Consider the following 18,295-nt stretch of genomic DNA (forward strand, 5'->3'; position numbering starts at 1 on the left):
GAAATATTGTTGTCACGTGCTTCATCAGGAGGCCATTTCAATCCCAGTCCCAAAGAAGTTGCCAGAAATGGGTGTGTTCAGGAAAGTTCATAGAATCATAGGATCATAGAATCATAGAGTTGGAAGAGACCACAAGGGCCATCGAGTCCAACCCCCTGCCAAGCAGGAAACACCATCAGAGCACTCCTGACATATGGTTGTCAAGCCTCTGCTTAAAGACCTCCAAAGTAGGAGACTCCACCACACTCCTTGGCAGCAAATTCCACTGTCGAACAGCTCTTACTGTCAGGAAGTTCTTCCTAATGTTTGGGTGGAATCTTCTTTCTTGTAGTTTGAATCCATTGCTCCGTGTCCGCTTCTCTGGAGCAGCAGAAAACAACCTTTCGCCCTCCTCTATATGACATCCTTTTATATATTTGAACATGGCTATCATATCACCCCTTAACCTCCTCTTCTCCAGGCTAAACATGCCCAGCTCCCTTAGCCGTTCCTCATAAGGCATCGTTTCCAGGCCTTTGACCATTTTGGTTGCCCTCCTCTGGACACGTTCCAGTTTGTCAGTGTCCTTCTTGAATTGTGGTGCCCAGAACTGGACACAGTACTCCAGGTGAGGTCTGACCAGAGCAGAATACAGTGGCATAAGTTGTCCCATTTTGGCACAGATCTCATTAGAACCCCATTCAGCAGACACTGAATTTGTGCAAGGAAATCTTTCCTCCGATCGCTTTAGAGCAGTTCTGATTGTGAGTACAATGCGGTTTTATTTATTTTTTAATAATGGACAACTTAAATGAGTGTGTTAAGTGAGCTTCTATATACACTTTTATGTTACTCACTTTTTTAAAAAGGAAAGTGGACACAGATGGCTGAGCATCCATCCTCCCCTCTGTTTAATGTCCTTTCCTTGAAGGATAAACAAAAGTCCACATAGCTGGAAAGCCATCACTAGCTGACAAAAGGCAAGGATTTCATTCAGCAGAGTCGCCTAAAAGAATCGCAGGCATTGTTCCTAGAATATTTCCCTTTGCTCCTGCGTTTCCTTCCTTCCTTCGCACAACACCAGAAGCTTGCATAGCTGGCATCCTCAAGGAAACAGCTGAGCTAACCCCGGCGGCAGCGGATGGTGTGGGCTGGGCTCACGCTTGAATGCAGGCTCACCTGCAGTGTAGGCTTTGTGCTTCCATTTATTGCTGTAAATAATAGGAGTTTTCTCTCCCCAGTCACCAACCTTTTGATTCTGGCTGCAAACCTTTCACAGCCTGGGTGGGAGCAGAAGCTGCCTTCTGGTCTCTTCCAACAGCCACCTCACAAATTTTCAGATCTAGAATCTCCCTCATTCCACTTTCCTGGTTCTAGAAGATGCATCACACAACGAGGCCAGCTGAGATCTAAGGTTCACAGTCTCGTGACTTGAGAGGCTCCTGGAAATTCGTGCCCTTTGTCTCTTGGACACCTGTAACAGAGGTTGATGGGGATTCTTCCTTAACCTGTTCCATAGCTAAACTCTGACGTAACTGAAGGTGCAGAGGGAGAAGAGCACTTGATCATAGAACCATAGAATTGTAGAGTTGGGAGGGACCCCAAGGGTCATCTAGTCGAACCCCCTGCAATGCAGGCATGTCAAAGCCATCTCTACTAGCTGACATTCACGCAAGCCTGAAGGTTGTCTCTGCAAGCCACCTTTAGTGTATTTAATTAATTAAAGTATTTTAAATTAATATAAATAATTAGAAATCAATCCCTTAAAACAGGCATAGGCAAACTCAGCCCACCAGATGTTTTGGGACTACAACTCCCATGATCCCTAGCTAACAGGACCAGTGGTCAGGGATGATGGGAGTTGTGGTCCCAAAAGGCTCCTCTTACGTTTTCTGGACCTAACCTGCCCCTCAGCAGAGGGATCGACTATATACGCCAACCTGGCTTACTTTGAAAGATAGACAGGATATAAATGTAACCAACAGCTAGCAGATTTCAGCCAAGGAGGCAGCAAAGGCACAATCTAACTTGACTTCAATTTTCCTTTCAACTTTTTCCTTTCGACCTCCCGGAATGAACTCTCCACCCCAGACTCTCATTTAAGCTTGCTTGAGGCCACCCCCTAAATTACATGGCAGCCGGCGCTAATGTATTTTTCAGGAGGTTTTTTTTAAAAAATAAAAACAAACATATTGCAGCCACGATTTGAAACAGAAGATCATCATGTGTGAGGAGGGGGAAAGCTTTTTCCATATCAGCCCATCAGCTGCACAACTTCAGCAGCTCCTGGGGTGCTGCTTTGGGGTGCCAGCTCGATCAATAAAGAATGCAGCCAGCCTGTTGTACACTGCAAATTTGGGGAGCACCCATAAGAAGGTTCAAAACCTAAAAAAAATGAGGTTATGTGCTCAGTTATGTGTGTTATAAATTTGTGCCTGCCAGAAAACTGGGACTGACTGCAGCTCCTTGTCTCGTGTTATTCACCAGACATGCATTTGCCACGGCTTCCTGTGGTATAGTGTGGCCATGATTCTCCGCTGCGGCTGTGCATTGTAAGCAGTGGCATGCAGTGAAATTTTTCTGTAGGGGAACTGTTAGGGCCAGAGGCGCCAGCTAGTGAGGGCAATTGGGGGGCGGAGCTGACATCACGATGTCCTGATGTTGCACGCATGAGAATTGTGCCTCCCTCCCTAAGCTGTGCAGAAGCTTCCTGGGCTTTGGGAAGAAGGTGTCAGGCCTCTGGTGGGATGCCGGAGCCCTCCTGCCTTCTTCCCAAAGCTGGGTGGGCTTTGGGAAGGTGGCAGGAGGGCTCTTGGACCCCGTCTGAGCATCACACCTCCCTCCTTAAGCCGGGCTGAAGCTTCACAGGCTTTGGGAAGGAGGCGCCAGGGGAACATTTAGGGGACTAACTTAGTCCCCTAGTCCACTGACCGCACACCACTGATTGCAAGGGAAGATCAGCAGCAGTGGACAGTGGACAGATTGTCTATTGCAGGGGTGGCCAACTCCCAAGAGACTGCAATCTACTCACAGAGTTAAGGTCAAAGTTGTTGAGCTTTTTTTAGGAAGGAGGAAATAAAGTTGTTAAGGAGGTAAAATATTGAGCTTTTTTTAGGGGAGCCACAGTTGTTCAGCTTCTTTGGGGGGAGCCTATGATCTACCAGTGATCTACCACAGACGTCCCGTGATCTACCGGTGGATTGCGCTCTACCTGTTGGACATGCCTGGTCTATTGCATTTTCCTCACTGTGGAGCCCTGTGGAATGGCAGAGTGACCTAGAACACATGTTGGAAACTGACCTGACAGAGAGCCCTAGCCCAGGTGGTGATGGTGATCTTGATCCTCAACCCGCTTTGGGGTGGCTTCGCTACTGGGACAGGATGTAACAGCGAAGCACCAGGAGGAGTCAGTAGGCAGAGTCGGGGATGGAAGAAGAACATTGTTCTGCTCATTCCCTCCCCATTGTTTTTTCTTTGTTAACCCACTAGGGCATTGCTCTTTGTTTCCCCCCTCTCTTTCTTATAAAAAGACCTCCATAGCACTCAAACTCCCACTCAGGGGCGTTTCTGCTCCTTCCTCTTAGCGGCCTTTTAAAAATGAGTTAATGACACACGCAGGCTGAAACAATGCTTGCTAGATTACCCCCACCCCAGTTCCCCCGCCCCTCTCCCCATTCCCCGCTGCACTCACTTCCATTTGTGGCATCGGAGTTTGGCAGGGGCTGACGTTTTAATGAGCTGCCTGGCTGGTGACTCAGAGTGCAGGAGCTGACAGTTACTTTTCAGCTCGGAGTCGAGGCATCATCACCCACCATTGTGTCTTTGAAGGTCTCTTCCCTGCACTCGTCTTCAAGGGAGGCAAACAGCTGCTGTGCTGTGTACACAGAGTCCCTGTTTACATCAACGTGCCCCCATGATCTATAGGGTGCCTCGCAAAGGGGAGCATATTTATCCCTCTGTTCTGCTGACAGTTGCTCTTGCCTTCTCTCAGCCACCTGGCACTGTGGGAACGTTTCCCAGAATGCCATTCTCCAGAGATTTTGACGCCGTGCATTATGGAAAACATCAAGCAGGGAATGGGTGGGATCAGTGGTTCCCCTGCAGTTGCTCTTGGACTCCCAACTCTTGGCTACACAGCCACTGGTTGGGGACAATGGAGACTTGTAGTGCAGCAACATCTGGAGGGGTGCTGGATCCCCATCCCTGCTGTTGATTTCCCATACCTGAGGGTTGCCATGTAAACAAGACTTGGGACTGAGCAGTTGGACAGATCCTGAAGATCCTTCACATACAGGTTGGCTCCTGCAGCTTCTGATGGATTTCATAGAATCATAGAATTGTAGAGTTGGAAGGGACCCCAAGGGTTATCTACAACCTCCTGCAATGCAGGAATCTCAACTAAAGCATCCATGACAGTTGGCCATCCAACCTCTGCTTAAAAACCTCCAAGGAAGGAGGTTTGCCGTGGATTTCACTGTAGCAAGCACTCAAAATAAGATCCCAACTTTCCTTCAAGGAAGTGTTCCCTGGGTCATTTTAACCTATGGTGGAAGCTCATCACAGTTTTCTGACTCTTACCTGAAAACGGCCTCTAATATCGATAGGTTCTGTCGAAAAAGAATTGTTTGCTAGTTAGGAAAATGTGTGTGGAATTGAGGAGAGCTGATTTGATTATGTCACCAGTGTGCCATGTGTGACTAGCATGGGAATGAGCAGGCAAGCCAGGAACTTATCTCAAGTTATTTACAAGGCTTGTTTAAAGCAGTGGCCACCAACATGGTGCTCACGGGCACAATGGTCTTTCCCTGATAAGTAAAAACCCTGAGTGTCCCCCCCCCAATACCCTTAGTCATGAGGTGGTGAATACGGTTACCTTTTTCTCCCTAGAGCTGAAGGAGGAAGTTGGAAGAATAACACTTTCCCACTTCCTCTCTATGTGATTTTCAAGGCTCAGAGAATAAATTGTTTTGCAGAGAACAGCACCAGGGGTATTTGAACTGCTGTCTTTTGATAGCCAGGGTGACAGGCAGCTGAGAGGATCAGTCCCTTCCAGTCTTGGCCAGTACAAATAGAAATAATAATAATAAAATACTTGGTATTTGAGCAGTGCCTTTTCTAACTGCTCCACCTGCATTATTGCAGCAATCCGTACAGAAGCACCAGCTTATAAAACAGGCTGCCCTTATTGCTCCCATTTTGCAGGGGGGGTTGTGTGCCTCTTGTGCTGCTCTAGATTTGGAAGAAGTCCAGTGGATTGACTAGTAGTCCACACCCCTGCTCTATGACAGGGTGTTCCTATACCTACAGAATCCCCGACGAGTGCCTGTCAAACCTCTGTGAGAAAACCTTCTCAGAAGGAGATGCTTCGTGAGTTGCCTCTCTTGGTTCTAAGCACAGCATAATTGAGAGATGCCAACCCTTATTAGGAGTACAGCTGGTGAGTTAAGATCGTGCTTTCTGCCATCATTTTCAAAGTATGAGGCACAGAAAGTCGCCAGGAGATGTAGGCTCTCTTTCCTGCCTCCTTTTGTGTGTTCCTTGAACAGGCCAAATGCCAGAATGGCAACCCACTCCCGCACCAGTCGCTACACTCATCACGGCCACATTGCCTCTCCCTGGCTGTTTATGGCAACTTCAGTTGTGTAACTGCAACACATTATTAATGTCCTGACTCTCACAGTATTGACTAGAGAGATCCTGGAGGCAGCCCCTGTTGTTGTAGCATGATCAAGTCTGTAAAGGTGGAGCAGAGGAATGTGGAACAGAGACTGAAGGAAGATCTCAGCTATCTGCCAATCTCCCATTCCCACCACCCTTCTGAGTAATACCCCTCCCCACCTTCTCACTATATAGAAGGATCTGGCAACTTCTGTTTCAGTGTATCTGAAGAAGTGTGCATGCACACGAAAGCTCATACCAAGAACTAACTTAGTTGGTCTTTAAGGTGCTACTGGAAGGAATTTTTTTTATTTTGAAGGAAAAGATGATGAGGAAGAAATAGGAGAACCAACATCCACACAGGCATATCAGTATTTGCTAGTTTCAGCAGAAGTTGTAAATAGTGGAAGAGAGAGCCCTAAAATTTGACCACAGCTCAAACATAAGATTGGCCTGTACTGAGATGAAAGTGTTGGTTAGTTCAGGACCTTGGAGAGCGTAGAGTGGTTGAAAGGGGTACTATTCTTTTTGGTAGTGATGCTCAAATAAAGATGGAGGAGTCTGTTTCACAGTTCGCTTATGTTCAGTATGAGACATTGTTGTCATAGACATGCGACTGGAGGAAAAGAAAGGGGAGGGAGGGAGATTGGGAGTAATGTTCTTGCATAGTGTTAGTGTAGGATTTGTGTCAGCATCACCTGAGTAGGTTCTTTATTTGTATATTTATTTATTTATTTGTATTGGCATTGCAAGAGATTAGGGGGTCCAGACTCTATGAATCGAAAATGGAGATGCAGTATGTATTTTTCCTTGTTTATTTGTTTGTTTTGTAACACAATAAAATCCTTTAAAAAAAAAAAAAAGGACGGAGGACCAAACATTGCTCTGCATTGTGGATAGGTCATTAGGCTGCTATTTAGTGGGACAGTGCAGGGCACAGAGGTAAGAGAGATTACAGTTCAGAACATGAGTCCAGAATATGACAAATTAGAGAAGTGTGTCTCTTTATTAAAGCTACTAAAGGCTCTTTGTGTGCAGGAAGAAACCATAACCCACAGCAGTGGCCACAGTGGGATCATCAACTGGTTGTACACAAATATCAGCAAGTCAGTGAGTTGATTCCCATGTCAAAGAGGTGGATCTGTTCTCTGTCTTTCCCCAACTCTTATGTACCACACCCATATGCATTTATATCTTTGCCCTTCCCTCACATCTTTCCAAACCCACAAAGTTTTAAAACAATTTAAAAAAACGTATGGAGGCTGATGGGTTGGTGCAGTTGTCAAGGATACTAGCCAATATGCTCCTGTTAAAGCCAACATTTTTCATGATTCAGACTGAACCATGCTGAAAACATACTGAACTAGTAGTGTTGTGTTGTCACAATCTTCTACAAATCTGACTTGATTTTAGTTTTATCGTGTTGTGTGTCTTCTTTGGCTGTGTGATTGTTCAACCTGACATCTTAGATGATGGAATGAGGGTACCTTTAAAATTGGCACCGCATAACCTCTTCAGTTTCACCGTCCCTAGAACTGTACAAATGCTGGAACAGTGGTTTCTGTATGGATCACAGGTGAGTCCCACTTATTCCCGACACAACTTATGGGTCAGTTGTACACACCAGAATTCACCTCATGGGCAAATGTATGCTTGTGTAGAGTGGTGCTTAATTCTGACATCCCCTCAAACCACAAATTGTACTGATCCAAATCATGGCTTGAGCTTTATTCTAAACTATGGTTTAGAACTGCTTGTCTGCTTTGTTTTTCATTTGTAAGCTGCCTTGAGCTTGGCTTGAACTGTGAAAAGGTCTCATGCTTTCATGTGATGGCTGAATTAGATCTAGCCAGGTGGCTGTGGCTTCTGCAATAACTCCACATCCACATGGAGTTTTGTATAGAGTGAAGAATTTGGAATTAAAAGATTTTGGGTTTTATTGATTTCCAGCCCTCTTGGGCTGACATGAGAGTGTAAGGATAGTGCATTGCAAGATATTTGAAGCCACAAGAGAAGCTAAGCAGGATCTTCACAACTTTGTCCATTCCTGTGATTAGTACAGTGGTACCTTGGGTTACAGATGCTTCAGGTTACAGACACTTCAGGTTTCAGACTCTGCTAACCCAGAAATAGCACCTCAGGTTAAGAACTTTGCTTCAGGTTGAGAACAGAAATCGTGCGGTGGCGGTGCGGCGGCAGCAGGAGGCCCATTAGTTAAAGTGGCACCTCAGGTTAAGAACAGTTTCAGGTTAAGAACAGACCTCCAAAACGAATTAAGTTCTTAACCCAAGGTACCAAGCAGAATATATTATGCAGATATATGCACATGGCTTTGCTTAATTTATGCAGGTTGTGGCATTTGGGTTAGCTCAAGGCAGAGTTTTGAAATTGTTTAGTTCATATCCACAGTCCTTGCTATGGCACACTGTAAATAATTGCATTTCCTTCTGATGACCCTAAGAGCCCTGTAAAGTAGACACACCATTCCTTTTTAACAGATGGGGAACTGAGGCTGCAAAACAGTCACAGGTCTATGAGTGTTGATAGGGTCCATGGCTGAACTTGTGTTGCTGTCTTGATTTTCTTTGTATAATACTGACCCTCTCTCACCCAACTTGGGCTTGGAACATCAAGAGGTATCAATTAACCTGTTGTGAATCTCGATTTCATGGTTGTCAATCAAAATAATTATATAAATTCATGACTTCACAGTTGTGAGCCTCAATTTGTCTTGCCAGGGGCATTTGCAGAGAGTGCCAAGTAACCTCTGCAGGTAAACATTTTATGGACCAGTCCCATGCATGTTCACCCACAGATCGGACACTACTAAGCTCAGTGGGACCCTAATCCAATGTAAGCATGCACAAGGTTGAAAGTTAATTGGCAAAACTTTGAGATATAGATAGAAAAATGACATCTACCCTTCTGCCCAGTCTGCTGTTGATCTGCTTGTTGCAACATGAGCCTCCCTCTTTGTGATGTCACGAACCTCCTCCATTATGAGGTCATGGGCCTCTCACTGTAGGAGTCTGTGACAGTTAGTTGACCCAGGTTCTGGAGGCTTTGAGTCTGGGAGAGCTGGGTTCATGTTTAACCTCTATTGTGGACTCTTTGTGTGGTCCTAGGCAAGGCTTTATCTCTAAATCCCCATTTCCATTTTCTAAAGTGGAGGTAAGTGAACGTTCTCATGAATGTCTCCTGTGAGAATGTGGCTGGCGTTGTAAAGTACTTTGCAAATTAAAAGTGATGTATATGTATGTATAGGGGTAGCACTGGAAGGATGTTATGCCTTGTACAGCAGAACCATGGAATGGGGAACCGGCAGCCTCTGGAAGTTATTGGACTCCCCCTCCCATCATCCCCAGTCAGCATGGTCAGTGGTCAGGGGTGGTGAGAGTCATAGTTCAGCCACATCTGGGGCCCACAGGTCCCCCACACTTGCTTTAGAATCCAAGGCTGAAGATGCAGAATTAGGAGTATTGGCACATCAGTTAGCAGTGCTGAATGCCCTGTGTTTCATCCTTCCCCCATCACTTCGTTCTTCTGTCTCTTAGCTACCTGTAGTAACGTAGAGGCAATAAGCTTCATGCTTCCAGAGAGTGTCTGGGGAGGGGGGAGTCTGAACCCCAGCTGCAGCATTAAGGATGACATGATTCTATCTCCCCCCTGCCCGCCTTTCCCAGCTAGCGCTCGGATCTGCTGTATGAACAGAATCCCCTAGACAGCTGTGCCAGGCTGTCTTTGATGCCCTGATTCCATCTTCTCTCTCTTTCTTTCTCTCCCTCCTTCCCAGCCATAAACCTCTGTCTGAGCAGATGTGTTAATCAGGAGGAATTATAAGGGTGTAAAATGACTTCTCCAGCTTTCCCTTTGATCCTCTCTGATTGACGTTTCAAAAAAGCCACCAGCCCCAGAGAATCGGTATGCAGCAAGCTTCGAAAGAAAGAGCAAGGCGAGGAGAGGGGAGATTTATTAGAAATGCACTTTGTTTTGGGTGCTCTGGTACCAGTTCGCACTTCTGAGCATTTACAGCGGGCAACTAGCGGCTGTCAGCTCTCATCATTGCACATAATCGACTGGAACGTGCGCGCCAAGCCCCTGGCATAAGGTTGCAGAATGCGCTCTGCTCCCCCTGCCCCGGGGTCTGTGAGTCAGAGGCCGAAGATTAACCAGCACCTGGGTCCTCCTGGATGGGTCTTGCAGGGGAATATGTGGCCAAGGCTTAATTGGAGGCATGGCACAGCCCCTTGACCTCTTTTTCAAACCCCGAAATAGGTTGAAAGTACAGTAGTGGTAATAAAGGAAAGTGTCTCTAACACAGGAAGAGTGATTTTCCCCCTTCTAATAATCAGCCTTCTATAGCAGGTGTAGGGAACTTTTGGCTCCCCAGCCGTTGCTAAACTATTGCTCCCATCATCCTTGGCTGTGGGCTGCGCAGGCTGGGGCTGATGGGAGTTGTAGTTTAGCAGTACCCAAAGGGCCAAACGTTCCCCAGGCCTGTTCTAAAGGGACAGCCAATGGAGTCCTTTGATGAGGAGGTGGGCTGCTGGGCTTGGCTTGAACCCTAGCATCTTCCTATTAAGGAACTAATCCCAGATTGTCTGATTTGAATCAAACTCTCTGTAGTCACAGCTCTGTGTGTTTGTGTGTATGTTCTGCAAGAAGAACAATTCGCACAAAAACTCTTATGTGACCGTATCCCAAATCCTTCATCCTGAATTGTAGGAATGATGCAGACAGCCGTGCACCTGCTTATTGTGCTGTATTCATGTTGTTGTCCCAGATCCACCATCTTGAAATGATTTGGGACTTCTCTGAGGACTGGGAAAGTGGGAAAGGGCTGGCTGTAGGGACAGAGGGTAGTAGGGTGTAATGAGGAATTGTGTAGGACACCAGATCCCCATCTTCTGATGCCTGGCAATCCCAGCCAGCATCCTCCTAACATAAAAATAGCCCTGCCAGATCATTCCAAAAGCCCTTCTTGTTGTTGTTTAGTCATTTAGTTGTGTCTGACTCTTAATGACCCCATGGACGCCAGGCACTCCTGTCTTCCCCTGCCTCCCACAGTTTGGTCAAACTCATGTTCGTAGCTTTGAGAACACTGTCTAACCATCTCGTCCTCTGTCTTCCCCTTCTCCTTGTGCCCTCAATATTTCCCAACATCAGGGTCTTTTCCAGGGAGTCTTCTCTTCTCATGAGGTGGCCAAAGTATTGGAGCCTCAGCTTCATGATCTGTCCTTCCAGTGAGCATTCAGGACTGATTTCCTTAAGAATGGATAGGTTTGATCTTCTTGCAGTCCATGGGACTCTCAAGAGTCTCCTCCAGCACCATAATTCAAAAGCATCAATTCTTCGGTGATCAGCCTTCTTTATGGTCCAGCTCTCACTTCCATACATCACTACTGGGAAAACCATGGCTTTAACTATACGGACCTTTGTTGGCAAGGTGATGTCTCTGCTTTTTAAGATGCTGTCTAGGTCTAGGTTTGTCATTGCTTTAAAGCCCATCTACTCCTTGCATACTGCTCCAAAAACAATGTTTGCAAACTCTGAAGTTAGAGCCATCCTGGATGTGACTTTACATTGTCTGACTTCTAATTTCACTGATGGCTCCGAGTTTTTGTAGTCTGAGACTGAGAGAAAATAATTAGGTCTCATAATCCAAGCAGAAGGTTCTGTTCTCTGCTCCCTTCCCCCCACCCCTTTTCCAACTGATCTTTCCTTTCCAATCTCAGATTCAGTGGATAAATGTTACTGGAAACGAAACAAGGAAATGCCCATAAACAGAATTGTTTTCTGAAACTGCTGTTTGCAATGGAAATGAAAAGAGCAAAATCCATGTTAGGGATTATTAGGAAAATGACTGAAAATGAAACTGCCTATATCATAATAACGTTTACACACATCCCTGGTAGAGCCACGTTTAGAATACTGTGTACATTGCTGGTTGCCCCATCTTCTTAAAAAGTACACCGCGGATCTGTGAAAGGTACGGAAAAATGCAACAAAAATGAATCAAGAGGCCAGAGCACCTTATATACATGCATACATATATCCATACATACATACCGAAAACAAAACAAAAGCCCAAAGTGTTCAGGGCTTTTATTGGGGTTTTTTTGTGTGCAGAGGAGGATGAATTCAGAGAGGCATGTTAAAGAATTATTAAAGGATGCATGGTGTGGAAGGATAATATTTTTGTCCTTTCTCACAAAATTATAACTCAGTGGTGACATGCACACCATACAATTAAAACACCAAAGCTTTTAATTTGCCTCCTCCAAAGGTTCCTCCAAACTGTAGTTTGTGAAGTGTGCAGGGGATTGTAGCTCTGTGAGGAGCAAACTGCATTCCCCATGATTCTTTTGGGGAGGCCGTGTAGTGTTTTAAAGCATGGTGTGATCCTGGTGAAACTGGGCAGCAGATTCGGGAAATTTGGTTAATTTGTGTTCACTGGCATAAGATGTGGAGGCAAATACTGACTTTGAAGGGGAAACCCTCTGTGGCTCTCTAGATGTTGCTGGAATACAACTTCTATCACCCCTGGCCATTGGCCATGAACCCAAAAACATCTAGAGGGCCACAGGTCTCCTACCCTTGCTTTTGAAAGAGTGTAAACCAGTTCATGGAGGAGGGGGGCGCTCTATCCGCAGCTGTTGGCCATTGGAGTGAAATGGTACTTCCACTGTCAGGCGCAGCATATCTTTGAATGGTATTCTCTGGGGGCCAAAGAACTGGAATACACTTCTGCTTTCATGCCTTGCTTGTCGGCTGCTTAGACGTATCTGGTTGTCTACCTTTGGGATCAGAATGCTGGAGTAGGTAGACTTTTGGTACAATCCCTACAGGGTGGTATGTTTTTGATGCAACCTCCATGCATAGGTCTTTATGACGCATCATTGCTGGCAAAGCTGGGTAGCAACTTGTTGAATAAGTGAGAGGCTGATTCCTCAATCAGGCTTGCTGAGACAGCGTTTTTTATAGCTCTACTTGGGCAGTTTAATTTACGGGAGCTGCCAGCAGCCCGGGAAAGATGGGTGATAAGAACTGGCTACTTCATTCCCGTTGGCCTGCAGGAGCTCAGACGTAGCTGAGAGGATAATTGCTCCCCTAATAGCAATGGAGCACCACTGCCCTGCATAGAAAGGGGCTCACATGCAGGGCTGCTTTTCATTATTGCTGTTTATCTAAATACTGACTTGAAATTGGTTTCAGGTTGGTTGGTTTGTCTTCCTACTTCTCTCTTCCCCACCTTCAAGCCATAAGCTTTTCTTTCCATTGATTTCTTCAGATATCTGTCCATTTCAACAGGGTGTCTCCCTTCCATGTGGCTTGGCAGCAGGAGGGGTGGCTAATATGGCAGTTTGAAAGCCCCCCCCCCAACAGTGCCAGTGGTCATTTTGTAAAATGGGCCATGTGCCCTTTGGCATTTCTTCTCTTTCAGAAAAACCCTTGCATATGACATACCCATCGCCCACAATGGGCTCAGCAACAGGGTGGAACTGGCCAGTCTGCCTGGCAGGCAGCTACACACATGGCTGAATCTCCTTATCAAGCTGGTACTGATCCTGCTATTAAGGCAAGGTTAGACTGTCTTCCTAAGGCAAACAGACTTTTGATGACTACCTGCGTCAGTTTCAAGTCTGAGTGAAAATGCCCTGCATATTTATTTATTACTACAGTGCTGTCCTCCAAGGCGCTGATGTTCTCCCCCCTCTCCATTTAATCCTCAGAACAACCCTGTCAGGTAAGCCAGGCTGAGGGACTGTGGCTGGCACAGGCACCAATTGCACTCAGCATTTGGGGAGGCTAATGTCATGCATGCGTGTGACATCATGCGCATCACACGTGGCGTGTGTGATGGCTGTCGCATCAGGAGAGGCTGACCAGGTGTGACATTTGCCTCTCGATGCGACATTTGCCTGCCAGGCCATGTTAGTCTGCACAGCGTCTCCCAAAGACTTCCTGCCGGGCCGCACGGTGGCGGAAGTTGACGCACAGCCCAGGGCAACATCCAGCCAGGCCTCCTCTGCCCCCTCAGGATTGGTGAGGGGGTTGAGCCCCATCCCAGTGGACATGGAGGCCCCTGCCCCATGGAGTTGGTGTGCCTGGTGGCTGGCCAGAGGTCACCCAGTGGGTTTCATGGCTGAGTGGGGAATCTGAACCCTGGTTTCCCAGCTCCTGGCTCAACAACACTATTTGCCACTACACTGTACTGGCTCTCACCTGTTCATATCGCCTTCTGCTCCTCGTTGCTGTTCCCCAGGCAGGTTTTATTCACACTTAGCTTTTGCTCTGCTCTTTCCAGGCACAGATCTGAACTTTAAAGCTGAGCTCCTTCCCTCCCGCCTCTGGAGCGTCCCCTGTGAAAACCCGCTCTTTAAAGTTGAATTGCAACAAATGGCAATTTGAGTTTTCTAGGGATTGCTGTTTTCTCCAGTTGAGCATTAAAGAGAGGGTTTTCACAGAGAAAACTCCAGAGCAAAAAAAAGGGGGGGGGGGCTCTCTGACATGGAGCGCTGAGGAAAGGTAAGTGTGGCTAAGCCCTCAGTTGAGCCTCTGGATCCAGTCTGTGTTTTTAACACCATTTTGGGTTGTTCTGTGGATATTCCAAAATGTCTTAGGCTGCTCTGTGCAGATTTCAAGGAGCTGTCCACAGGAATTTTGTTTTTTGAATCAGGCCCAAGCAAAGGGGCTGGAGCATTGGTGGATGGTGCAAACACACGAGCTCTTTAAAAGAGAAAGGTGGCTAGTCTTACTCCAGAGCAGCCTGTTCATTCTGATTGTGATTGGAGCAGGATTTCCAGCACCCCGTCTGTGGGTGCTCAGCCACTCGAAGGGAGATGGGAACACTTTCTGCCTAGAAAGCAAGAGTGGAAGAAAAAACACCCTGTTGTCCTCATGCGGCTTCACAGCACATGATTCTTCTGTGTGTGGGAGAAAGAGAGAGAGAAGGAGAAGGAGCAAACTCCTACACATAAAGGATGTGGGAACTTTAGAGAAGCTCATGGCTTCTCCGCATCCCTTTCAACCTGTATCTAATGTTGTTTGCCTCTGCTCGTGTTGCTGGAGGGGAAGGTTTGAGCACCCCAGCTTTGAGGATTTGGGGAGCAGAAGATGAACGCCTGTTTGGAAATTGGCTGCTGTTGTCACCTAGACGTGAGGCTCTAGGCTTGGAAGCGTACATCCCTTGCATGCAAGCCATGGCGCAGCCCTCCTTTTGCAGACATCAAAGGCAGGAAGTGGGCAGTGGTGCCTTGTGAGGTGTCTTCCATATTCTGCCTTGTTGCATCGCCAAGCCCAAGTCTTCAGAAAAGGGGAGACGCGGCTGCTGCAGGTGGAGGAGGGCGGTGCCAGTATCCTCTACACACACACACACACACACACACACACACACACACACTGCTCCTTATGTAACATCCTGAGAGGAGAGAACACTGTCAGCCTGGAGCAGTCACTCAAAAGGGAAGCTTCAAGCCTGTCACGGGAACTCTTCTTTGCAAGAGAATTATGTGCGGAGTTTGGGACAGAAGTCACACTGTGAGTGAGTGCGTGCTTGCATGTGGTAATGGATGCCTGCCAACCACTCTGCCATGTTGCCACAACCCTCTCAGGATCTTAAATCAACAGTTCCTCCTCAGGCAATAGAGGCAGCTATATTAACCCTGACTTGTAGTTTTGTACTGTAAGGTAAATTTATTTAGTGCGCTGGCCAGAGGCCAGAGTACTTTAAAAGTATTTGCAGGCCAGAAGAAGAGGAATTTCGCAAATGCAACTAGGCACTTCAAAAAAAATAGGATTAAATTGAAAGTTAGAGTCAGGGATTGTGCGCATCCATTTTGGGCAAAATGGAAGGTCATAGAAAGAGCAAGAGGCAATCATCATAATGGGATAGTCATCAGCCTCAATTTTCTCCAGCCAAAGACTGCAAAGAGGTCACATGCCTGGTTGTTTTGAAGTCTTTGCCACTCCAAAGATGGGCAAACTTGCCTCTGGTAGACAGAGTAAGAAATTTGACCCAAACCAGTGCTTTAGTAATTTAGGGACAGTACTTACACTAAGGAATGGCCTGGATTGATAATGTAATCATTTACCTGTAGGGCTTAGCTCAGGTGCAATGTCTGCACCTCCCCTTGGCAGATTGGGCCTTCCACCCTCTCATACAGGGTCCAGCAAATGATGGTCACATCCTTATGTTTATGTCTGAGGGCTGGGAAAGAGGTACAGAGACGTTTCCATCTTTGCATTAATTTTGTTGTTATTGGCATCCGTCTGTTTCAGTGTCTGCTGTGACTGTAGAGACCGATACAGGAGAGACATGTTTTATTGCAGCTGGGACAGATGAAGGTGTCCGGTTGGGCTACTGCAGATGGCACCATGGTGTTTCTTCTCTCTGCACTCCTCCCAGTGGTCATTTCTTCTCTGGTCACGCTTGTGGATACACAGTCCAATTGATTGTCTCCAGGTGCTGCGGTTGTCTGCAAGGGATTCCCACATGGCGGGGTTAATGTTGCCAACCATCATGTCACTTTTGTAGACATCTCTGTAATTCAGAGTTGGTCTGTCAATAGGCCTGGTGCCTGAAGCCAGCTCCCTGTGGAGCAGGTCTTTGGAGATCCTGCCGTCTTCCATTCTGTGGGCATGACCATGCCAGCATCAACGTCGCTGACACAGCAGTGTGAACATGCTGGGAACATGGGCTTGGGAGAGCACATCTTTGTTTGAGGCTCTGTCCTGCCATGTAATGCCCCAGATCTTCCTGATGTAGCGCATGTAGACAGAGGCAGGAGCAGGGAAACTAACAGTATGGTGTTGTCATGTCATGTGTTAAACTAGGTGTTTAGCAGGAAAAGAGGAATAAAAATGCCTTAAGAGCTGGTGACTCCATGTTTTTTCATAGGTGTATTTTAAAAACAGAGAGAAAGAGACTCTTGCCAATGGCCACCTAGACTGTGTACACACCAGTGGTGTAGCATGGGTTGCCAGCACCCGGGGCCACAAAGAGGAAGGGAAATGGACAGAGTACACATGCACATTTAACTGCCTAATGGTGTCTGCCTCACCCAGGAGATCGCAGCTACAGAGATCAGAAAAGAAGAGTTGCTCCATTGTCTGAAGGTCACTTTCTGGTTCAAATGGTGAAACCAGAGGCCAGCAAAAGAAGTCTGCAACTGTATTGAGGCAGCACTTGGTATTGGTTTTTTGTGCCTCTAACAGTTTTGTGCCCAGGGCGACCGCCCCTGGTGGTACGCTACTGATGTACACACACCATACATTCAAAGCACCTAACTTCCCCCAGTGAATCCTGAGAACTGTAGTTAATCCCTCACAAAGCTACAATTCCTAGCATCCTTAACAAACTACAATTCTCAGGATCCTTTGGGGGGGAAGTTGTGTGCATTAAATGTGTGGTGTGTACACAGCCCCAGTGTGCTTTGTGGCTGTGCAGGGAAATTTGACCCCAGGTTTTCCAAATCCAGACACAACCTGCCTTTCCTTTTGCTTATGAATGTCTGCAAAGTGCTTTATAGTTCATTAATGGCACTGTATACATAATTAAAAACCAAGAGACGGGACATGGATTGTGTACATGCTTGAGTCACACCCAAGTACATTGCAGTTGTAAAAGTCAAAAGTGTTGTAGCCCCTTAGAAATTGAGGCTGTGGTGATGTAACAACATAAGTGTTCCTAAGCTACTTTGGAAAGGGTTATTCAGGAAGGCGCATGTGGCTGGCATACTGCTTAAAACCAGGGTGTACCTTGCCCACATTTTCCCCTATCAGGAAGTCACATGAAGCTAACCTTCAGTTCTTCTCTCTACGGCTTTCTAGAGTGGACGTCCTATTCTTGGTGTATTGAACAGAGGCACCTGGGAAAGGGAGGGAGTGAGCTCCCCTCAGCTCTAACAAAAATAAAAATGCAGAAGGGAAATGTGCCTTTTGAATATATGTCCTCCTTCGTCACTTCCATATCTATTCAGTTTTCACCAAGAGAAGTTAAGCAGCATTTATTGTTTGTGGTTCCCAGGGTTCACGCACACAGTTTTTCTAGCTGAAGGATTGTGATGGAAACATGCATGTAAGCTGCAGCGTGTGAATGGCAGATCAAATATGTGTTTCGCTCTGACATTCAACTTTAAAACTGGAGCCAAGTCCTAGAATGGAAAACACCACCCTTATAAGATGGCAGCTGTCCCGATTTATTATTTAGGGTTCATAATTACATTCCTTAATCAATTTGCATCCGCTGAGTAATGTTGCATCATAATGTATGCATGTAGTAGCAGTTTATGCTGCTGCTGTCCTGTTTTAGGCACCCACTGTGGGGCAGATGCCACAGATACCGTTATCATGAGCAAAGGGCTGTTTCCCCTGGTTATTTGGCTGGTTGACTGACAGCTGACATTGCTGCACCAGAGCAAAGAAAATTAACCCAGTCACCTTTGTTGTGTACTTTAGAGTGTCCCTCCTACCCTGTGCTTAACCTAATGCAGCCTCTGATTGTAGGCAGCTGCATCAGACAGAAATTCAACAGGTTACAGCTATGCTGGGGATGGTTGCACCTGTTGAATTTTTGACCGCTGTATGGCAGAAGGCCTGCCAGAAATGGAAGAAGATGGCCACGGTAGTTTGCTGGTGTGAGAGGGAGGGGAAGGTT

General features: G+C 46.6%; 1 protein-coding gene and 1 long non-coding RNA gene across 4 annotated transcripts in view; both read left to right on the top strand.

Moving 5' to 3' along the window:
* AGAP2 (ArfGAP with GTPase domain, ankyrin repeat and PH domain 2) overlaps window positions 1-18,295 on the top strand; it is a 122,188-nt gene that overhangs the window by 70,810 nt on the left and 33,083 nt on the right. The window lies entirely within an intron of this gene.
* LOC309522987 lies at window positions 8,671-11,476 on the top strand. Its single transcript, XR_014215192.1, has 2 exons — window positions 8,671-8,808; window positions 11,373-11,476. It is a non-coding gene; the product is annotated as an uncharacterized lncRNA (long non-coding RNA).

Source organism: Podarcis vaucheri, assembly GCF_965113315.1.
Source record: "Podarcis vaucheri genome assembly, chromosome: 2".
Taxonomy (NCBI): domain Eukaryota; kingdom Metazoa; phylum Chordata; class Lepidosauria; order Squamata; family Lacertidae; genus Podarcis; species Podarcis vaucheri.